The sequence below is a fragment of the Castor canadensis genome, chromosome 3 (genome assembly GCF_047511655.1).
Source record: "Castor canadensis chromosome 3, mCasCan1.hap1v2, whole genome shotgun sequence".
In the NCBI taxonomy this organism is placed as follows: domain Eukaryota; kingdom Metazoa; phylum Chordata; class Mammalia; order Rodentia; family Castoridae; genus Castor; species Castor canadensis.
In genome coordinates this window covers 83,681,621-83,706,954 of record NC_133388.1, presented here as the reverse complement: position 1 = coordinate 83,706,954, position 25,334 = coordinate 83,681,621, and the positions used below count along the sequence as shown (strand labels likewise).

Here is a 25,334-nt window from a genome sequence, read left to right as displayed (position 1 = left end):
GGAGACCCTGTCTCAAAAATACTCAACACACCTACACAAATGGTTGGTGGAATGGTTCAAGTGTAAAGCCGTGAGTTCAAACCCCAGAACCATCATAAAAAAGTAAACAAAAATAAATGTTGCAATAATTGGTGGAATTGTTCACCAAACTATGTGTGTCAACATTTCAAACATTACACAAAATAATATACCTTAAATTTCTTCTTTCTGGGGTTCAGAAACTTTTAAGTGAATGAGTTTCTAGGAGAGATCCCGTAATGACCGTTCTTCGGTAGAAAACCTACTAATCTTAATTTGGAAGAAGATATAGGTAGCTAACCTTACTGAGATACACTCATCCCTTCACAGAAGTGCTCTACTAATAAGGCATTGTTTTAGATTGTCATTGTTAATCAGCATTTATTCTCCACTCTGTTTCCATCAATTCCTTTCCAATAGCACTTTAATCTCACTGGACTCATGCTTTATGCAGAACCAAAAATGCTATGAAAGGAAATCTGTGTCATAAATTACTGTTGTCAAATTTGTGTGGTTTTTCCTAGTATATAATTCACTGTGTTAAAGAAGGAAAACTATGGAAAAGAAAATAAATGAAGAAAAGAAAAACAGGAAAGCCTATATATTCACTTAAAATATCTACTTAATTTATAAAATTACAAAAGTGTACTGGGATGTAAAGCTTGTGTTCATATTCTGCCCTAGAAGAAGACATTTCAGGAAATGAAGAAAACAGAATAGTGAATTGTTTTTCTACATTGCATATTGGTAAAATAATTCAATCTGGAAAAATTAAAATTTGGTACTATATAGAACAATAAATCAGTTAATCAGTTTCTGAACATTACAGAAATTTTCATGATGCTTGAAAATTAATAGATTACTGCTCCATTAGATGTTAAACACAAGGGACTTAACTCACATTCTCTAAACAAAGTTGTGAACAATTCATAATGCAAGCATTGAGAAAAAAATCATTCTATGTGAATTATTTCCACAAAGCAGAACAAATTACACTCCTGAAAATGACATCTTATTTTTTAAATTTTATTACTATTTCTGAATGTATATATTTAATTTGTTTGTAAAATTAGTTGTGATTTATCCATTTTTACAAAAAATAAAAGAGAAGAAATGCATTTTTCACAAACAAATAAAAAGCAAACACCACATTCCTTTATTTTGGGGAAATGTTGTTGTGCTCTTAAAACACTTAATTTGCATTTGAACAGGTTTGTTGAGATTAAATGTATCTTAACTTTTGTAGGGGCTAAATTTCTCAGTAAAGAATGCATTGCTTATATAAAATATCTAAGAATATGACTATTAATGGCAAACTTTCATGTTCTTTGAGAAAGCAGATCTTATTTGTGCTCAATTCAGAGTGGATCCACTGTAGTCTACCATGGGAGTTTTTGATCTGCTTTCTTTCCGCCACAATTCTACATGCCATTGTATTGTGAAAATAAAACACAGACTTTTCAGGAAGCTATTGTAGTATTGATATCCGTATCAAAGTCCACTTCCTTGATTTTCTTTTCCTGATAAGATTCAGACTTATTTTTGATAAAAATGGCTGATGAAATGTTGAAGTACAATAGTGCTATATTATCTCAGTCATCAGGAAGGAAAAATCTTTTCAGGAATATAATGAGACAGCATCTCATATTTCCTTCCTAGTTCCATTTTAAGAAAATCGTTCCCACACTATTTTTATAATGTAAAGCCTTATGATGTAAAGGTTCTCATTAAATTCTGATGATCTGTTAACTATCTTCTATTAAAGAAGCATGAATAGCCAGAAGTCAAGGCTTTTGAGTTTAAATTACACAATTGCGTTTTGAAAATGACTTTTAAACAATGCACAGAGGCATAATGTAACTTTTATTTAAATTTGTATGCATATTGATTAAATTTAATCCTCCTAATGTTCTCAAGAGTACAGAAAAACACATTCTGTAATGAAATGGCTATAGCTAACTGGAGTTATGATGTCATCCTCTTATATCAATGGTTTCAGTACTGTTCATCCAGTAGTAGCTTTCACCAAATTTCCATGAGGGTAAAGTCCTGCTGAAAGTGCGGCACAGGAGAGTACATACTCAGCCTGCCCCGTTGTAGGTGTGTCATTTAAAATTCATTATAGTAGACAACCAGCTACATTCATGATTTTGGAACTGGTTTTGGTTACAATTGAGGCAGAGCACAATAAGCAGGGCAGAAGCACAGAAAGCATAAGGGCAGTAGTTGTTAAGGGAACTGGGTGACTCAGGCCAAAGAATACTTATTTTGAAGAACATAAAGCTGAAAAAAATACCTTGACACTTCATAGTCACAGTATAACCTTAAATAAAATTGGATTTAAATAAACATTTTCTACTATACATTTTTTCTGAATGCTTAGAGGAAGTAAATTAATTTTGAACACTTTGCCAGGCAGAATTCAATGTCAACTTAGAAATGCCCTATGAAATATGTACTGATTTAATTGCTTTTCCATTTTGAAATTAAATTTATTTAAACTGATTCATAAAAATCATACTTATTAATGAGCTAACGTGATTTCAGTACATGTATACAATGTATACAATGTTTAAATAAGATGAACTTATTTCTGCTCAAACATTCATTATTTGTGAGGAAAACTTTCTAAGTCCTTTCTTCAGCTGTTTGAAATGTATAGGTAAAATGTTCCTCTTCTGTGTGTACTCACCTACTTTGCAATCTCACACCAGAATGACAACCATTGTATTTCGTGCTTTATTTGTAGTAGAGGTCCTTTTGGATAGAATTATCATTTATGACTAGGAATTAACTATCATACTGTGGAAGAAATGGTTCTTCTACTATCCTATTTTCAAGCTACCATCATAAATTCCACCATCACATTCAACAGGGATGTGAATTCACAAATGCAGGATTATTAATTTATCATCTCTAACATATAACCCTAACATACAACCCTAAATTAGGTACAACTGAAAAATCAGACTTTCTACCACCCTACAAGAGAAACTTCCACACTCAAAAAAACTGGGTGTTATAAAAATAGAGACTTCTTTTCAAGTTCAGGTACTTCATGCTAGTAGAGTATTAATGGAGAACATTTTTATTGGTCTAAACAGTTATATTTAACAAATTATGTCTTAAAATCAAGGTGTGGTGCATGATTTTGGTGTGTGTTTATGAGCATGAATAGCTTTGTGAATAATACATGGTCACAGTACCACCATTTATTCTGTGGACACTATAAATGAGATTTCACATTTTAAAATATTTTTGTCCTTATAGTTATTTTTTAAAAATATGCATCATTATGGTTTGGATATTAAGGATCTACCAAAGGCCCATGTGCTAAAGGATTGGTTTCCACACTGTGGCACTCTAGGGATGTGGTAGAAAATTGAAGAAGTAGAGTCTAGTGGAAGGACATTTGGGACATGGGTACATATCTTTAAAAGGAATACTGGGAGCTAGCCCTTTCCTGTCTTTCCTTTTTGATTCCAGGCCACCATGAGCTCGGCAGCCTTCCCTCCATGACATACTGCCCTGCCACAGACACAAAACAATACTTGACAGTGAGCCCAAATCTGAAAACTTGAATCAACGTACACCTTTCCTATTTGTATTTTTATTACCTCAGTGATTTTGTCACTGTTACATCATTTCTATAGGTAATTATGTCAGTACCATGTAAAAGTAAAACTGGATTTGACAAAAATACATAAATACAGTTTTCTAGAAGTGACAAATTTTCCTTTGATAATGAATAAAGGTAATTCATTCTAATTTAATGATTAAATTAATCTTAATTTCAATTATTAATTTTATATATAATTTAACAAACAATATTGTGCAGGTTATTTGGCTTCTCCTTTTTTGATGGTTCTGAAGTATCAACTCAGTGCTTCGTGCTTCCTACCAGACTGTCTACAACGTGAACCGTGCCTGCACTCGGGGACTTAACAATAAAAAGTAACCAAAGTGTTACAGAGAAAAGCACTACTGTCCTGAATACCCTTTCTTGTTTTCAACATTCATTACATTTGTATATAAAAGCGCTATTATTTAGTTTTTAAAACTTTTTAAAAGGCTATTTTATGGTTTGTAAAATATGTTTTTCTAACTCAACACCATGTGCTGAGATTCATCAGCTTGTTGCCTTGAACTATATCGACAGAAAAGCGTTTAACCTAAGCATTTAGTCCAGACGCAATCCTCTCATTTCTGTGAGCCACATACAGAAATCCAAGATATGGTCCCCCAGGGTTTTGTGTCTTTAATAACTTTTTATTTTATTAAATATGTACAAAATATTCTATAATATTCAAGCCTCAGTGTATAGCTATTTATCCATCTATTCGTCAATCTAGTTATGTAGCTACTTATTGTCTGTCTACAACCAGACAATGTCTGTTTGATGTTAAATAATTATATAATAAATGTAAGAATGTCACAATAAATATTGTTTTCCCTAGCTGACTCTTCAGTTATTTCTTTTAATTCTTAACTCGGCAATTATGCATACCTTTTATTTGTCACTCAGCATGTGATGCAAGATTTCTCCTTCATATTTGGGGGTGGATTGGTAAGTCACTCACAGCAATATGAATTTGATAATTGGTGTTATAAGGTAGTGTTATTTTTTTCTGAAGAACTTAATGTCAATTTCAATACCCACCTGAAAGTTTTAGGACATGTTTTTGGGCTCTCATAAACAGGGCATCACAAACATTAATTTTTACAATTTCATCTAATAAAAATTCAGAGCCAGAACTAATTTACATTAAAATACAATTAAACATTAATTTTGAAAAGTAGGGTATATGTGATAGGCACAATATTTTATATACATGTACAGCTAATTTTATGAAACAATTCTTATGCTTTCAAATATGCATTCATATGAGAATGATCACATGTTAAGTAAATTTGGACTCATCATTGATCTCAAAATTCAGATTATTTCTAGAAAATAAAGTAAGTTTTTGAAAAATGTCATTTACATAATAATTTATTTTGTCTGCTTTGATCAAAGTTTACAAGAATATATTCTTATATTTTCTATTTAAAACATTTTCAAAATACAAATAAAATTTCTGCTAGCAGTTTATTATTGATGTGTTGTCTACCTACTCATAAATAATAGTGTTTCAAAATTTCATGCATTCATAATGTAGGCCAAAATGTGAAGTTGTAACACCAATCAGTTCTGCAGCTTTGTTACATCATTTTCCAACAAAATTTTATTGAATAGGGTTCATTTACTAAAGTGAATTTTATTTTAAGCTATACCCAAGAATGTCTTGTATTAAGTTCCAAGACATTATTGTGCTAAAATTCGACAAATTACATGTTACATCATACGTGATGTCTCATTGCATATCAAATAAGATCATACAATTCTTTCAGGATAACTGAATTTCCCTAAAATAGTGAGTCTCAAAGTTCACATCAGTTCAAACTCATTTATCCATTTTTTCCCATGATGAGAACTCATTTTGAATAATATGCAGTTCATTGTTAATTGTGAGAAATTTCTTTGTGATTTTTATATACTCATTTGTTTATCAAAGAGTAAATCAAAATGTAGAATTTAACCACAACTAAATTATTTTTTCATTTCAACATATTATTTACTCCATTTTATTAAATCTGAAAAGTATATTTTGTTGAAAGAAATACATTTCATTCTAAATTTAAGTGTTCGTAGGACCCAAAAGAAGAAATAAGTATTCTGCAGATTACATTTTTTGAACTCTGTTTTCTAGTCACTTAACCATATATGTTGCTTCTTGTGCTATTTTTTAACATATATTTTAGATTAATTCTTAAAGGGGTATTCTATATAAATAGGTTTCTTAAAAGATTTGGTTTTGTTATAGTTATTATAGGGCACCTAGTAAAGAAGTGAACTTTTCATGTTCAGGAAAAAATATGTGCTAAGGACAATTTTTTAAATTTAATCCATTAACATTCAAAATAATACATTTAACTTTAGTAATGAAGACAATGTCAACAACAGTAAAGTTCAAGATTAAAAAATGTATAAACCATCTAAGTAATATCAACATTAGAAAACAGTTAAATCAAATGTTTTTGGTAATCTTCCACTGAGCCATCCTCCTTACTTATATTGAGAGGATTGAATGGGGAGAGGTTGAAAAAGTACAAACATGGATTCATTTTATTTTTTTTTATTATGCTGGATGGGGATACATTGTGGTATTTACAAAAGTTCTTAAAATATATCCTACTTCAATTTTCATTTTAAAGGCAGAACTTTTAAAAAATGAAAGTGGTTGATAAATGGTTTGAGTCTGTGTTGGTAGTAATTGATTTTCTTGGCTTATAATTTGTACAACCTGGAACTGAAGTGGTGGTGATGTGGAGTTGAGGAGACTTTTTGTGCCACACAGATGATTTCAAGCATCATTCTACACTAACAACTTTATATATGAAGAGCAATTGGGGAATCTCTACCATTCAAGAAAAGTTGAAGCTAAAAGTGAAAATGAAGGGTGGCGTCATAATACCTGAACTGCTGTTTTGACATTGTTTGAATATTGATTTATCAATTGATTAATTTTTTTTACAATTTAGGTTGTTTTCATAGCCTATGCAGACCTCATAATCCATTTCTCAGAGTCACATAGAGATAGGCTATATATACAAAACTTTTTTCAAGATTGTCACACATCGCAAGTACTGAGGAGCTATGTTAATTGCCCTGTCACTTACACCCTCATTTCGCAGCTCACAGAAAATAATCTGTTGGAATCCATAAAGAACATTGCCCACTTGTCACCCCAAGCACAGCATCCTTGCCATGACTGATCATGGGAAATGGTCTCTTTCTCAGGTCTGGATACTAAGAAATTAAGACAGAGTGGGGCATTTCCTGTTTTGATGACATGAAAGAAAAAGATATGTCTGAGTGTCTATGTTTCACAAAAAAGAGCTGACCTTGCCAGCTCTCCATCTCAGGATGCCCCATGTAATAATTATTGAATGCTCATCTTGAAAAAGCTTACTGGAAATGCTGGTCATCAAACTCAGGGTTTCCTGTATGCTAGGTAATTGATCTACCACTGAGCTACAAACCTAACCCAACACAGGTTCGTGTAGTTGCATATGAATAAAAACAACCCAGACAATCTCTTTAAACAGTTAGGTTCTCAAAACATCCATAATAATTTTTATTATGTAGCTGTGGTGTAGGGACAAAATTATTTTAATTCAACTTTTTCATGATACTAATTTTGGAGTGAAGTGTATTTAGTATACTTTGATACTGCACTAAGTACTTTAAATATATTTATTAACATGCTCAATTGACTCTAAAAACTAGTGTCTTCAGAATGTCTGAGCCAGCAAGTAAGCAATTACATTTTTAGACTAAAAAGTTGCTGCACAGATTAAATAATGGTAAGTTTAAGGACAAAAAATGGAAATAATTCTTGGTGTATTTTTAAAATGTCTTATTTCATCAGCAAACCATTAAACTCATATTATATGACCTCTCTGATGTTTCTGTTAAATTCTATTTTTAAAATTTGTCTTCAAGAAGCTAACAAATAGGGTAAAAGCCCAAATCCAACTACAGCCCCATAAATGCTGAAGTGATAGATGTTAGTACATTGATCAGAAAATCCTCCAAATCATGACTCTACAAGTCAGTCTTACCTGCTCTGAGACTCAGCATGTCAACTACTGCAGGGTCCAATTACAATTTGTACATGGTGTCAACGAAGCTTAGAAGAAAAATCTTTTTCCACCAATATTATTTATTAGCCATCATTTCATGGACAAATGTGCCTCTTTAATTAAATTTAAGAAAAGATAAAAATGTATCACACATTTGAGAAAAATTAACTCGAGGAAACCATAGTAGCTATCTTTAAAATATTGAGAGAACTTCACAGTAACACACGTATACAAAGTGTTTCTAAAACATTATATTAGAGTATTTTTCATTTTAGGAGAAGGCACATCTTTGACTTCTTATTCATTAACATGGTATTCTTACAGAAAGATAACTAATTTCTTGGATAAGGAACAATTTTTTGTGAGCGGGCTGTACTAGGGTTGGAATTCAGGACCTTTCACTCTACCACTTGCACCAAGCCCCCAGTTCTTTTTATTTTTTAATTATTTTCAAATAGGATTTTGTGTTTATGCCCAAGCTGGTCTGGACTCCAGTCCTCTGATTTATTCTTCTCATGTAACTGGGATAACAAGCATGTGCCACTACACTCAGCTTTTTTTTTTTTTTTTCCTTTTCTTTCTTTTAGCTGGGACTGTGGTTTGAACCTGGGGCTTCACACGTGCAAAACAGGTGCTGCTTGAGTCATATCTCCAGCCCATTTTGGTCTGGTTACTTTAGTAATGAGATTACACAAACTATTTACCTGTGTTTGCCTTGGGCCATAATCCTCCTGATCTCAGCTTCCCGATTTGCTAGGATTATCTGGCTCACACGTAGCTTTTATTATTTGACATGAGGTCTCAGGAACTTTTTTTTCCCCAAGCTGACCTTGAAAGACCATTTTCATGATCTTTGCCTCCTGAGTAACTAAGGTTATAGATATAATAATCTGCAAATGGCAAATTTTTTAAATCAATGACTTTTTAATTGATGAAAAAATGTACATTTATTGAGTATAGCATGATGGTTTGAAATATTCATACATTTGCGAATGGCTAATTCAGCTACACAACAATCATAACTTTACACATTCTTTTTGAGAAGACTTACGTCTATTCTCATCAATTTTCAAGAACACAATGGATGATTAACCATAGTTAACATGCTATATAGTAAATGTCTTGAAGTTTCTCCTTTTCATTAACTGAAAACTTGTATCCTTTGAGCAACATCTTCCACTGTCCACTCAGCACCTGGCAACCACCATTTTACTCCCTTCATTTTTGAGGGTTTTTTTAAATTCCAGATATGGGTGAAATCCTGCAGTGGTTTTTGTGCCTACCATGTTTCACATAAAATAACGACCTCATCGCTCATCCATGCTTTTACAAATGAAAGGATGTTCTTTTTAAAGCTGAATATTATTGCATCTTTTGGTTGACAGACATTTAGGCTGATTTTGTATCTTAGCTATTGTGAGTAATGGCACAAGGAACAGTGCAGTACAGACATTTCTTCAACATAACTGGTTTAGTTTCCTTTGAATATATATTCAGTAACAGATTTGAAGGATCACAAGGTGGTTCTGATTTAAATTTTTGTGGGACCTTGGTACTGTTTCCATAATGACTGCTCTCATTTACATCACTACCAATAGTGGATGAGTGTTCCCTTTTCCCCATATCCTTTCTTGCTAATAATTGTTATCATTTGTCATTTTGATAATGACTATATTTACACTTTATTTCTTATTTTTGCACATATATTGCTGAAATAGAAAAGAGCAATAGTCAAATAAGGAGCTTGGGGTATAGTTTTTAAAGACTTCACTTGTAAATTTCTACTATTTTCAAAGCAGATCTGCACAAGCCTAGTTGAACCTTGTTGGCTCAGCCACAGCAAATGTCACACAACTCACTGCAATAAGAAGAAAGGATCAGAATAGTTGACAAGAGAAAGAGGGTAAAGAAACTCTAAGCATGCTTCTTGTAAAAAGAAGCACTATAGTTTTTCTTAACTTTTCATTAATATTTAGACAAGAATTTGAGGACAAGTTGTTTGAAATTGAACACTTCAAAATAAATTATGGCCTATAACTCAGTCAGCTTTTTCACAGAAAGCTATTTATTATATGGTTTACTGTTGTATTTTAGACACATAGCTTAATAATAATTGTCTGTAGTATTACATGGTAAAATAAAGTATTAGCTGTAATTTACACAGGACAGTTTGTGAATAATCAAATAATTTCGTGCACTAATGTTTTGCATAAATATATTTTATTTGATAATTACTATGTCTATTAAATTAACACACTACCTTATGTTTCTGTTGTTTATTTTCCATGAAACTGGGCATATAATTTCAGCAGTGTGAAACAAACTCTAAAATTTAAATCTGATTAGTAAACTTGATTATACTAAATCAAAGGGAACCTTGTTTGAGGTAGTTGGACTCATGTAGTACCTGTATTGTTTGGTGACCCCTTCACTTTGTCATGAATTAAGCTCAGAGAACCTGTGTCTCCAAAGTTTTTATACTCATGATGATGGTTTATTACAATGAAAAAACACCAATTAAAATCAGTCCAGGAGAGAAGTGCATAGGGTAGGGCCCAAGAGTGTTCTATGAATGAACTTCCTATGTCCTCTCAGTGGAGGAAAATGTCTAGCTTCACCATATAAAGTCATGCCATGCAAACAGTATCTATTTTTCATTTTAGTGATGTTTTGTAATGTCCACAAACTGCCAACCAGGGAAGATCCCCCCAAGTTTTGGTGCCCAGAGTTTTTAGTGGAGATCAATCACTCATGGCTGGTAAACCTCCTTTATGATTAAACTTTGTCTCTAGCCCCTCCATTGGTCAAGGTGATAACCACAAGGTCCAAAGCCTACACCATAAAACACAAGTTGACATAGATCATTCAGTATGCTCCAAGTCTCAAAGATAAACCAGGGTGCCCTTTTCAGCCACCTCATTTCCATTTTAGAAGTCACCTCCTGAGATTTGAGGGAAAATTCCAGACCTTTCTTTGGCAATATCAACCCTTTACTGCTTAGTACCTTAAAGTTAATTTATTGAACTAAACATTCTTATAGCTTAGAAAGCAACAGAAATAAAATTACTTACAAATCTTTATTAAAACCTAAAACATTTTCTCCAAGAGTACTAAATAAAATTGCAAGAAAAATACATAATTTCACTATCATAGTTAATTCCATTTTCCTTCATTAGTTTATAAATCAAGTATACAACTACCAAAAATACTTGGCAATACCACACATCAAATTTTAATGTCTTATTATATGCAATTTTACTTGGATCTTCTACCATATAGAGAAAATGGTAAAAAGAAGTTCAAAATAAGAAAAATACAGCTTCAATTTAAAATTTCTGCTTTAAGAGTTAGGAGACTAAGAGTAATATCTTGGTCTTGTGAATAATTTTTATATATTTTGGACAAATAACTTCATCTTTCTAGAACTCAGTTTTTCCAGCTATATTTATTTTAAATTTCTTCACTACCTTCAAAATTCTAAATGTTTATATTTCATATAAAAGAATAAGAAAAGATCTGTGTAATCAGGTCCAAAATATAGGATTTTTTTCAAGAATTAAAAAGAACTATGTCAGGTGTGGTGGCTTATTCCGGCAATCCCAGATACTCGGGTGCAGAGATTTGGAGGATCAATGTTGGAGGCCAGCCCAGGGAAAATATTATCCAGACCCCCATGTCAATTAGTAAGACTGGTGTGGTGGCTCATTCTTTAATCTAAAGTGTGTTGAAAACTATGAGTGGAGGTTGTCCTCTGAGTCTAGCCCCCAGCAAACACATAAGACTCTTCCTGAAAACTAATTAAAAGCAAAAGGTGGCCAGAGATGTGGTTCAGGTGGTAAAGCGCCTGCAAGTGCAAGGTCCTGCGTTCTACCACAGTATCACCAAAAAATTAAAGAGCACAAGAGAAATATCAAGAATTTGGGTAGTTTTATGTCAATATAATTATTTTGAGTTGATTGTACTAAAATCTTTCCCCCCTATAGTTCATAGAAATTAAAACATGCAATTTTAAGGCAATTTCTAATCAAATTAAATTAATTGAATAAAATTTTTTCAGCATAAGATAATATATACGTCTTCATTCAATATGATTGAAGGTTGTAACTTTGCCCTAATTATACGTTATTCATATAATTTTCAACTTCATTAATGGCCAATGTATAGATGCATAAATTAAAACAATGTAATACAACTGCACTCCGTCATTTATTACTCAGGCAAACTTTACAGTTAACTTTGCTGTGAAATATCAGTCATAAGCTTATTGAAAAATAGATCCATGATGTACTAAATCTCCCTTTCTTACAACCATTTCATACATTTTACAATCTCTTTGTGATAATATTTTTGTTTACCTTTACTTTGAAATGGCATATTTACTCTAGCAAGGATTTCTGAAGTAAAACATTTATTTCTGCTAAGAAAATGTTTTATTTGGGTATTCCTTGATAGTCCAAATGTTTGTTTTAGTTGCAAATATTTGTTCTTCCAAAAATCAGTTCCAAAATTGGTACTACTTTCAAGGGTTTTGGCAACTGTGTAGTATGGGTCGTAGGTTGGGCCAACTGTCTTTCCATCTGTTACCACTGCTTCCTGCAGGTTTTTCCCAGTTATCCAGGAATACTTCAGAGATCCCAGTGGCTTCCAGGAAAAAAGCATATTTAAACATTTTTTCCACTGCTGTAAATCAAGCATTTGCAATGATCTATGCTTACTAAGGGGATAATACACATTACTCGAATACTTTTTGAAAGTTGCTGAAATTTCTGTAATGTTTCCTTTTTAAACAAATATTTAGGTTTTTAAACAATTACTTATTAATTAATGACAACTTTGGGTATTTATACAGATTGAATTATATATATATGTGTGTATATATATGTATATATATATATATATATATAAAATTAGAAACCTATGGTTCCCTAACAAAAATCTAATGTAGATGTATTTACTAGCAAAATGACTTATTCATTCATAAATATAAATATTCACTGAGTTTTTCAAAATTCTTATCAGTAAAGAAGAAATAAAAACATGATATATTTAAGATTGCTTCAATTCTTAACAATTTCCCCAATAAGAAAAATGAAATCCTAAACTAAATATTGCTGAAAATTCTATCACTTTATATGCTGTTTGTACCTAACTTTATATGAATGTCTACTTTGACTAGGCTAATATACAAATTAACATAAAGTCGTCTTAATAAATTTACTCATCAAGTAACGAGACCTTGGTAATTACATAAGTAATAGTGGAGAAAGAAGACATAGGAAACATTAACTTTGCGCTCCTCTTAGGAATGGAGGTTGAGTATTTGGTGGAAAGGGACTGGTACTCACTTATTTTTCTGTTCCCTTAGAACAAACCCTCTAACACTTTTGGCAAGAGTCCTCATCTCAAGCATGTAAACAAGTCAAGTCTCATTCTGAACTCCTGTCACATTGCTCCCAGTCTCACACTCCTGGCTCTCCCATTCATATTTCTATATTATATATCCACTTGTCCTCCTTTATTTTTCATTGTTTTTTCTTTTACTTAATGAGACCAGGGCCCACTCTCCAAACTCTAAACCATGACTTGATATGGTCTATTTATTCTGAAGTGCCCAAAGTTGTTGCATGCAGTATTAAGAAAATGGTTTCCTTTCTTATTATTTTTTTAATCGATGATAGGATGTCTAAGTGGAAGAATTATTTCTTCAATTCATTCAAACAAGTAATTCCTTTTGATTGTATATATGTTGAAATGGTGAAGTCATACATTTGCCCAATAGTATAAAATAAATATTCTCTTTTTAGGGTTTTAAGGGTGTGATAAAGACTACATATCTTCCTCCTCTGGGTTCTGAGTCAATTTAGAAATCAAATAGCCAAACAGTAAATGGAAGATATATCATCATCACAATTACTAATAAATCCAGGTTCAACTTGACTAAAGATAAACTGACTACAAAAACTTACCTTCCTTCTGTTTTGACCAAGAATAGAAAACAGGAAATTTCATTTCTACAAGGTAGATGTCCTTTCCTACTCTATTGTCTGTCACTGGCTTAATGGGGAAGATACAAGTCCTCAGATTCATAGTTTTTAATAGATTAGATACATCTAGCTGATTAACATAGGCTAATCATACTCAATGCTTCAATCCTTATGGAGAGGAATATTAGGTGAACACAATTGCTCTTACCCTCATAAAGAAGAGTAAGAGGTAGAGAAGGTAAGTTAAAGGGGATCTTTTTTATTTCTTTAATAAATTTGAGAACATATTTTCAGACTTCTTTTTTTATATCCTTGGGCTGAGCTTTGAAACTAGAATCAACCATGAAAGTGGCTGTCCTCATCAAAGTAGAGTACCACAATCCTCCTCACACATGCACTCAGCATAGGCATGAAATGGTTAGAAAAAACTGCTGTGAAGATTTTCCCCCAAAAGAATGGGGTCAAAAATGGGTCAAAGTACTGTATCAACAAAACTGTCAAACAATAAAACTGATGAATAACACTGATTTAAGAACACTTTTCATTGTTCCCTCATTGTCTTATGACCTATTTGTGTAAATAAAGCTTCTGGATTATCCATCCCAACTCCTGGTCATTTTGATAAACCCTAAACATGGTAAGAATTCACCTTCCTTTCTTCCTGGACAATTGCATCTAATGTCCCAGAACTCCTTTTATAAATGATCACAAGTTACAGCTCGACAAGTTTAATAGTTACTGACTCGGGATGGCATAAAGGATGGAGTGAGTAAAATAATATTGCAGGATATCATCAATATCCTGTAGTATCCATATCATAGGAGAAAGGAAGCAAATGGACCAGTGAAGAAGTTAATATTAAAGTAGAACACACACACTGCAAATTTTTTTCACAAAGTCAATTCTGTAATGAAACACACTTTCAGACCTACTGGCCAAAATTTATTTTGTTTTATTGAATTGCACAGTTCTTGCAAAAAAAAAGTTAACTTGAAGTAAATCCTGACCAAATGTCCTGGGCCAGATTTTGCAGATGTATTTATCAGATCACTGATATTGCAACAGGAAGACCTATAGGCCTGTCAGCTCCCGTTATTATTTCTTCTAACCAAGATTGCAGCTTCTGCATTCTAGTATGAGTGGTGTGTACATACATAAATATGTACACATATTGTACATATTGGTTGTTAAAAGACATGACTATATAATTTGATTTAGTCAACAGGTTTGAATGTTAACTTCAACTTCCTGAAGAACTTAAATTTTTAAAAATTGCATTTTGTTTATGAATGTACTTAAAGTTTGTCTTCACATTTTTCTTCATTACCTATATGTTCTATTATCTGTTTTTAAGAGTCTTAGAAGCTCACTCTTTCCCCTCCCTATGTTTTTTGGAGGTACTAGGGTTTGAACTCAGGGCCTTTCACTTCCTGAGTACATGCTCTACCACTTGAGCCATGTACCTAGCCCAGGCAGCCCTTTCTTTGTCTCTGTTTATGGATGAATACATTTATCTATCAAGCTCTCCAAATATAAATATGTAGCTTCAATAAGAGAAAAATCAAATGTTTAGCTCTGGGTCTTTCATGCACACCCATTGTTTAAAAATACCAACTAAGGACTGGAGGTATGGCCCAAGCAGTACAGCACCCGCATTGCAAACATGAAGCCATGAGTTCAAAATTCCAGTCCCACCAAAAAAAAAAAGAAAGAAACGCTAACTAATTTCCCACACAAATTTACTGAATTTTGCTTCTGTATTATATCTAAGGTGGTCCTCCTTATTTCTCCTATAACCTGAGTCATTTTACTTTTTCCTTTCTTAATTTTCTATTTGCATCAACACAGTTCCTCAAGGTCTCTATTTCTCTTCACAATAACAAAGCTACCATGAAGCCCATCCACCAATGACATGAATGTCTATGGCTAATCAACATCCTTCCTTTACATATATCTATTCACTCTTAGAAAACTACTTGGTACAAGTATTCCAATTATTAAGTATATTTTTTCTTACAACTTACTGTGGAATTCAAATTTTGCAAGAAACCTCCTTCATGGTTTCCTGAATTCCAGTTTCTCCTTAGAGAATTATTGAGTTCTTTTTCCTTGGATTTACCTACATGTTTCCCAACATTTCTATTGGTTACTTGTACGTGAGTTTGTAATGCCTAGTATCTGTTTTTTGGTACTGTTTTTTAACTCCATTCATTTTAGACATACTCTCACTTTCTACCTCTCCCTTTTTCCATTTTCTTTTTCCTTTATCTCTCTTTTCTTATCTCCCTTTCCCTGTTTCTCTCTCTGTCCCATCTCTTTGTCCTTGGTGATTTATCTTCATTCTTAGTTTGAATGGATTTAGTGGTGCCTATAAAGTTGACAAAGCACATTTCTAGCTATGTCTACGAAGATTTTTTTTAAAAAATGACTGACATGTGGGTCAGAGAATTGATAAACTCCCACCCTGAATGTGGGTAGCACCTCCCAGAATAACTGGGGCCAAATGGAAGAAAAGTAAAAGAAAGAAAAAGCTTCTTCAAGCTCTACATGTTTTGAGAGGATCTTTTGATTATTATTCTGTTTTCTATGCTAGCATCACCCAAGAATGTCTAACTACAGATTTTTCAACTTTTAAAAACTGACTTGTAACAGTGACTCTCCAGGTTAGATCTTCAACTCTGGGCAAGGCAGCATCTTTGACCCTTCTTGTTCTGAAGTTTCCAGCTTCATTGATTTTACAGATTCTGTAGCCTACAGATGGCCATTGATTTTATAGATTCTCTAGCCTACAGCTAGCCATTGTGGAACATTCAGCCTCTGGTTGTCCAAGTCAATCTAACTCATACCTTCTTATGATTCTCTCTCTCTCTCTTTCTCTTTCTCTCTCTCTCTCTCTCTCTCTCTCTGCGCATCTGATTATTCAGGTACGATCCACTCCTCCTTCGTCTTGGAATTCTTCCTGGATTGATCTTTTGTTGCATGTAGAGCCCTGATGATTGCATAAACGACCATTTTAATCTCAACAAAGCAATGCTATCAGGTACTGCTAGAAGATTAAAAGTTTAATTCCAAATATAAGCTTAAAACTTATTTGATTCCAACTTATAGCATAATATATATTATACATCACACTGCACATATATCATACAATTTTCATATTATCTATATTAGAATTTTTACACTATAGAGATCTCCATTATGATAAATAATTCACATATTTACTATATATATGAGAATAGCACATACTTGGGAAGTTCTCAGAGGGAATAGGAAGGAGATAAGTCATTCTCACATTCTTATATTAACTGCTTATGTCCTATTTGCATTACATAGAAGGACAAATATACAGTAATGGTTTTAAAACTAAAGGATGCACTAAACACTTATTAGTTTTACCCAGAAGATATTTTAAAAGAACCTTTAACCAAAGTTTAAAAAATCATTGAATGCATGATACTATGCCCATGGTTTCAAGAAAATTTCATTTATATGTTCTCTCTTGATGAATGAACATGATGTGAGTTTAAAATGCTGATTAAAAGCACTATTCTTCTCAGTTTTGTTTTAGGACCAATTTTGCAAAATTAAGCTGCAAAAGCACAATTATATACCTTTTATTACTAATAAAGGGATCTTTTATTACTAGTAAAGTTACCATGTACTCCATGGCCCACTAAGTGAGTCTTAGTCTGGCATTCAGATACCTGAGTAGAAATTAGAGTGGTAGAAAGAGAGAGATACCCTTATTGAACTTGACTAAGTGGTTGAAAATGGAGAATAGGAACCAACATTCTTTTGTTCCAAATTTTTGATTGATTACCCACTCTCAATTGGGCATACTGAATCAATATACTAATCAGGAAATGCATGCTATGTTTGCAAGCACATTAAGAAGCAGGAGGTACAAGAGGTTAAAACTGCCTCTCTGCCATACTCCTATTTACATGACATTGATGTGTTTTTCAGAACCTGCCAGAATCTCAGCAAAAGGATACTAAAGAACAGTCCCTTTATGAAAGCATATTCTTTGATGTATCTATAAGCAGACTCTCCATTACTTGGAGGTAAGACCAGTATAACCCCCAACAGGAATCTAATGGTATAAATGAGTAAATCAACAGGGTATCAGAGGGACTTGAGGACACTTGATTTTCCAAACGGTAGAAGCTGGAATAAATGTTAGGTATTTTAGCGAGGGGGTAGGGGGAAGAGGGAGGGGCCAGGGGGATAAGGGAAGGAGCAGGGGGAAGGGGGGAGAAATGACCCAAACATTGTATGCACATATAAATAAAAGAAAAAATAAGTTTAAAAGAATGATAGGTTTTTGTTGTTGTTGTTGGTATAGCCTTCCATGAACATTGTATCCCTGGATAGGTTTGCTAGCATATTACTTTTACTAAGAGGTAATGGGAACGAGGATAAATAAGATATTAAGAGATATAGGACAACTAGCATCTTGATACCAACATGCTACTCCATAAAGTAACTAAACCTGTTATTCAGTTTCAAAAGTGGCAAGACATCTTTCCGTTAATTGTGTTGCAGGTAAAGGAGCATATGAAATATTTTATTTGAGAAAACGTTATTCACTAAAAAGAAGCTCAAAGGAGAAGTATACTTGGCCTTTAAAGAAGTAAACTCAGTTACTTCAGTAATTCCTAAATCATAGTAGGTACTCAAGAAATAATTGTTAATTAAAAGGAATTTGGAAATATACCATTATGTATTTTGATATCATAGTCTTTAATCACCACAAGGATCTAATTTTGAACTTTTCAGCTTAATAAGTTGTACTGTTGAAAGTTTAATATAAGATATTATGAAAGTAAACTCTGAAGGAAATGAGTGTGTATGTGCATGTATTTGTGTATATGATCAGTTGTGAGTCTATGCTTTGTGATACAAGTATGTGTGTTCATATAATTTGTATAAATATACATTTAGGGAAACATTTTTTTTCTATATTACATGACATGATGTAATTTTTTTGCAAAATGTTTTTAGTCAGACAAGTTTTAAAAGAACAGCAGAGATACAGTAATCAGGGTTGCAAAGGTGAATTACATTGTTTATAAGAAAATTTCATATAAAACAAATTATATGTTTATATTATAAATTATAGAATTGACTATATAAAGTATATATGTATTTACATAGATTATTTATAAATTGACATCTAAATAGTATAAAATTTGATATAAAAATTGTACACATTATATAATATATAATCACATATTATAATTGTATTATCTTCATGCGAAGCGTATTTTTAATCTCTCTCAAATTTGGTAATGATTTTTATACTGTTATTAGTAGTGTTACTTAACAAATTACAAAATTATTGATACCACTTACTAATAAAGTAAATTTTTATATTTTATTTTTATTATTGCTATACCGGGGGAACATTGTGACATTTACAAATTTTCTTACAATACATCATAGTTGAACTCACCCCCATTATCATTCTCCTTTATCTTGCTTTCCCCCATTCCTGGAATAGTTTCAATATGTCCAATTTCTCCATTTACATAAATGTGTACATAATATTTCCATCATATTTGCCCTCCAACCATCTTTCCTTGTATCCTCCCCATCCCACTGATAGATTTTAAAATGCTACTTACTTTTACATTTAAAAATCTTTAAAGTTGTTTCTCTTTTACAATGACTGCTTAAGCATTTATATGCTTATCATTATTAGAGGACTAGGAGCGCATAAGGGCAATTTGACAATTACCTATTCTCACTGACAATAGATAGAGCTAGTACTTCACTTCTGAATGTCTGTGATTACTGATATGCAAATTGTCAGCTTCTATTTTGTTCTTGTTTTAAAACATTGAGATAGTTTGAGTCATAACCACAGTTTCTTTGTTACAGTAATACTTTATCAGCTTATACCAGTCAGGAAATAAAAATTGGGAAGAGAAAAAATGGATACTCACTTTGCTTTTATCAAGACATATGGGCATCAAAACAGTAGAAGTAAATTTATGGTCTAATAAGAATTTCAGATCCTGAATTTCCAGATCCTAATGTTTTATTTCACTTCAGTAATACTTCTTACATGTAAATTATATAATATATATTTAGGATTTTAAAATAAAAATATATCATAGATGATATGTAAAAATACCATATCCATTCATCAGTTTATGGACACCAAGTCTGATTCCACAGTTTGGCTCTTGTGAACAGTGCTGCTATAAACATGCATGTGTAGTTATCTCTATTGTGTGCTGACATACATTCCTTTGGATATATACTGAGGAGTGGTATAGCAAGATTATATGGTAGTCCTCTTTTTATTTTCTTGAGGAATTTCATACTGAATTTCAACTGGAAGATCAATTTTACATTCTCGTGAATGGAGTACAAGAGTTTGTTTTTCCACATACTTCCTCACCAACATTTGCTGTTCTTTTGTAGTTCTTTACAGACTAGTTGGTTCAGCTCATTTGCACACTTACTGATTTTTGTCCTTTTGATGTTTAATATTTTGAGTTCTTTAAGTTTTCTTAATATTAATCCCTTGTCAATAGTTTGCAACCTTCTCTCCCATCTGTGGATTGTTTCTTTGCTCTGGTAACTCTTTCCTTTTCTGTATAGAAATCTTAATTTGATGTAATCTTAGCTATAAATTCTTGCTCTTTTTTCCATATCTATTGGAGTACTATTCAGAAAGTTACTGCCTATGTCCATAGCTTCTAGTGGTTTCCTAAACTAGTTTCAAAGTTTCATGTCTTACATGAAGGTCTGTGATCCATTTTGAATTGATCTTTGTGCAGTGTGAGAAATTGCGATCTAGTTTTAATCTTCTTCATGTGGACATTCAGTGTTTTCATCATGTTTTTGGCCAAATGCTGAAAGTGTGTATTAGATTTAAAAGCTTTCTTGTAGAGTCTTTATGGTCTTTTAAATATAGAATTGTAGAGATGATATAGAACACACGTAGTGATGAACACACATAGTGATGATATCACTTCTTTTCCTATTTCTACCCTTTTACAGCTTTGCTGCTATATTCCCCAATAAATCCTACTGATCTACATTTTAAGACTTATATCTTTATGGTTATTAAAATACTTATTATACCACAACCGTATTGTTATTTACAAACTGAATCTTTTAACTTTCTTTCTGATTCTTGAGACAGAAACAATACTTGAGTTGTATATATTTCTTCATTATCTAACAGCATAAAATCAGTTTTAAAGTGTGGAAAAGTTTGAGCAAAGGTAATTTCTTCTAATTGGCTCATTTAAAAAATAAGAAATTCATTATTATATGAAATATATGCTTATATAGTATTGTGGGTTGTTAAAAGAATTAACTGAGATGGAGCACAGGAGAAAGCAAAGGTTTATTAGGATGCCATGAAAAGGGGACAGAATAGTGAACAGCAAGGCAGAGGTGCATAATTAATTGAGACAGTGTTGAGAGTACATTTCATACTTTCAGTTAGGGTACTTTTGACTGGCTTTCTCCCTTTATGTGGACCTTGGTGATTGGTTGATTGTTCCTCCAGTCATGGCTTGAATTTCACTTTGGGAACATTACTTGAGCTCAGCTTTTACTTCTGTATTCTATCTGGCCCACTTCTGGTGCCTGACCTAGTTTTGCATTCCACCTGGCCCCTTTGACAGGTCTGATCCACTCCTGTCATCGAACTGTTCCTTGATATTTCTTCATCCACCATATGTCCTTTAAATGGGGAGCCTCCTCCACATGTAGTGGTTCAAGACAGGTAGAAGAAGTATGTGGGGAGCCAAAAGGTGTATTGAATAAGCTGTGTGATTGAGTTTGGCACAGCCCCAAGCTACAGAAGAGGGCAAATATAGTTATGTCCAGTAAAACTGCACACTCGATTGGCACAGCCTCAGCTGCAGAAGTGGGCAAGATGAAGTACAGCTGTTTTTTCCTTTAATGTTTCCATTTGGAGAGAATCTGTCACAGGTTCCTCCTGTTCCCAAGGATCATGGTGTCACTCCTCCTCCCCCAAGAAATGCTGCTCTGCCTCATGTTGCTACTGTATATAATAAATGCACCGGAGGTGGGGAGTGCTGATGTGTCTCCATCTGATCACACAAGCCTACGTGGCCCAGTTTTATGCATGTTTGTTCTTTTGTCTGTCTTTTCTGGCATCTCCTGTCGCCGCCCCCCCTCCACCCCCAGTTAAGGTTTCTAGGACAAGCTCATGTGAGACCCAACAGAAGTACAAAGAAATATGGTACTGCAACGAGGCCACAGGAATTAGGATTTTTATTTTCTGTGCTTATACTCTGATATTGGAAAAAAATAAAAAAATATATAAAAACTCAAACACCAAAGCAGCTAGCTGCCTCCCTTCTCTTTTTAGATGTTAAGTTACAAGAACAGAGAGACAGAAAAGGGCTTATCTGCATCTGCCTTCATTTTTCAATTATGCTTTCCTTCCTTCCTTTATTCCTTCCTTCCTTCCTTCTTCTTTCTTCTTTCTCTTTCACTTCTCTCTCCTCAGAAGAGGGAAAGATCTTCAAGTTATGTTTGATTTAGAAGCAGGTTTGTAGCCAGGTGTTAGTGGCTCACAACTGTAATCCTAGCAACTCAGGAGGCAGATATCAGGAGGATGCAGTTCAAAGCCATCCTGAGCAAATAGTTAGTGAGACACTATCTCAAAAACACCCATCACAAAAAAAGGGCTGTCAGAGTGACTCAATGTGTATGCCTTGAGTTCAAGTCCCAGCACCACAAAAAAAAAGAAGAAACAGATTTGTGCCACTTTTCTTACATTTTTAAACATTAATATGTAAAACACTAATATTTTCATACGTTGAAACTATGATGGTTATTTTCACTCAAAATAAACTTATTTAAATATATGTCCAATAGCAATTATTCATCTTTAAAAATGTTACTGCATATTTTGCCAATTATTCCTTTTATGTGAATTTTAAGTGCAGATTTTAATCACTGAGATAACTATTTTTGAAATTGAATGAAATGGTAGTTCAGTGGGCATAGGATCTCGAGATGGCATCTTTGACTTTGTCGTCTATTATTATTTTGACTCCTCTTATTATTGAGAAATCTGCCATTAATCTAATATTGATATTTTTTAATTTTTATAATATGTTTACTGATTTTTCTTTGCTCCTGTCATTGAGTTTGGAGATTTATCTAAGTATAGAATTTTTTAGAGTAGCTTTTATTCTTGACTTTGCAGGATTTATAAGTTCTAGGAATAAGGTTTGATTTTAAACTCACTTCTGAAAATTCTGAAACATTAATGTGTCATATGCTATTTACCACCCAATGTCTTCAACTTAGTTTCTTGTTGAAGAAATAACATTATGTTATTTCGATTATGCATAAACTGAAATTTTTAATGTGTGTTCCTTCAGCTCTTTCATTTTTATGCTATCCATGTTTTCATGCCACTACTATGCATTATGTGTAACTTCATCAGCTTTTTCTTCCAACTTAATAACTCTAACATAAAGTCTGCTTAATATTCCACAAAAACTGTCTTTTGAATATTAATAGTGATTTATAAATAAAGTTGCAGTTGAATTTCTCCCCACATCTGTCAGTAGTGTTTTAAAAATATTTTGTTCTTGTTCTCTGGATCATGTAAATTCAGGGATTATTGTTCAAACTTTGAAGGAACTGGAAAGAGAATACATCAAGGCTCTCTTCTATTGAATGCCTACCATATACTTAAAAATATGCTTTTTGGGCAAGTCATGAGTTAGCTCGGTGAGGTCCTAATACTCTTCTTACATATGAGGAAAAAAAGGCTGAGATGTTCTAGCCAATAGTCTTAACCCTGGGCTGCTCAGACCTTTGGGATTATCCAAAGACATGTATTGGCACAGATAATTTCAAGCGAATAAATTCCTTTACCTAGTTTTTAACTAATACCTTTTATGAAAACTTGGTTCAATAAAGTTTAATTACTTTGCTCTTTAGGTTTTAAAATTGTATCTTTCTTTTGCATAGTTTTAATAATACTTGTGTATGGGGTGTCTCTGTTTTATTTATTATATCTTATGGATGTACTTGACAAAGTATTTGTATTGTCTTATGTTTCTTACTGTAAATTATTATGTTTGTATAAATTTAGAAGTTTTTGACGTACAGGGTTGCAGAAATTTTCTTTTAGGCATGAATCTTCAGTGGCTAGTCTACAGCAGGTTTAGACCAGTTCATATAAATTCTCCGGGCTTGGATTGTCTTGACCTGTGTATCTAATAGCAATAAGGGTCCCCAAACCACAAACCACATGAGATACATGTAAGGGGCAGCTTGATGAAATTTACATCTTCTTTATTGGGTGGTGAATTTGTCCATGTGCTTATTTAAAAAATGGAAACTATACTGAGATGGCTCAGTTCCACTGATAACTGATCCTAGCCTAGTCTTTCACCCTTTCCCAATGTAGGAATCTAAATCCAGAACCCAGATTAGTCACAATGTAAGATACGTATACCTTAAATATGTTTTCTCCTTGTTTCAAATTTAATACTGAGATTTGTGACATCTTACTGGAGAGCTCAGCCCTATATTAAAAATATTTGTACCAGCCATTTTATAACAGGAACATAGAAACTGCTTGTATTAAAAAGCACTTACTCCTCACTTTGCCTTAAAATATCCAAAGCAAAACTAAAAGCAGAATATATGGAGGCATTTCTGTCTCCATTTGGTATCTGCTTCCTTTGCTCTGAGCCAGTCTCTCTTTTTGCAATCACATTCAAATCCAGGAAGAAGAGGAATGATGAATAAATATCATGTGACAAGAGTTGAAACTGTCCTCAGACAACAATGACTTCTTATTATGACCAGATTGTTCCCCTCAAGTGATGACAATGATAGCAACTCCTTTAGAACCTCTCTATAGTGATCAACTAAGCTTCCCTTGCCTAAGACTGTTTAATGATTATACTTACTTCCTGCTCAGTTCTTCCTCTATTTAAAAATAAAGGTCATGTCTGAACCCCGAAGATGTGCAGAAGTGCTTACTTTGCTCTTCCCACAGAGTGCTGGTACCATATAATAAATTTCCTTTCTTTGCCCTTTACCCTTACACATTTGTTTATTTGGTGTATTAGGATGAGTAGCTGCACCAGATCTGTGGAACTCTGAACAATGGGACCTGTGGCCTAGACCTCCCAATTATAATGTGAAAATCATTTCAAATTTTACTATGATGTTAGAATGTTTTAACAGAATATTTTAATATTGTTTGTAAAATAATAAAACAATAAAGGAATAAAATTGGTTTTGATTCTTGAAATAGTGAAATATTTGTAATCTAGAAATCAGAAGAAAGTTGAAAGTAATATACACAGTGAGGAAAAAGGAAAACCAAGATTGTAGTTCATAAAAGCAAAATGAAGAAAATATTTTAAGAAAGAACTATTAATAAAACATTAAATAAATATTAATATTGAATACTTATTAAAATGAATAATAAGCAATCAATTTGGCAAAATCCAGGTAACCAGTAACCTTGACAAGTTAGCTCCAGTGAAACAAAACAGTTCATTCATTGTAAGAAAATACATAGGCACAACTTAGAATGTTTGGAGATGTGACAGTAAGATTAGAGAGTAGTAATTGTCGTTGTTATTATTATTGACTAGTTTTTTCAGTGAAATA

At 32.9% G+C, this 25,334-nt stretch overlaps 2 protein-coding genes and 1 long non-coding RNA gene across 4 annotated transcripts in view; 2 read left to right on the top strand and 1 right to left on the bottom strand.

Annotated features, from left to right (window-relative positions):
* LOC141421230 (inhibitor of Bruton tyrosine kinase-like) overlaps window positions 1–25,334 on the top strand; it is a 1,912,155-nt gene that overhangs the window by 51,720 nt on the left and 1,835,101 nt on the right. The window lies entirely within an intron of this gene.
* Window positions 1–25,334, bottom strand: part of LOC141410465 (inhibitor of Bruton tyrosine kinase-like) — a 973,048-nt gene that overhangs the window by 653,265 nt on the left and 294,449 nt on the right. The gene's annotated exons all lie outside the window — the stretch shown is intronic.
* On the top strand, window positions 16,610–18,820 carry LOC141421239 (uncharacterized). The gene is made up of 3 exons (XR_012445867.1): window positions 16,610–16,728; window positions 17,655–17,752; window positions 18,234–18,820. It is a non-coding gene; the product is annotated as an uncharacterized lncRNA (long non-coding RNA).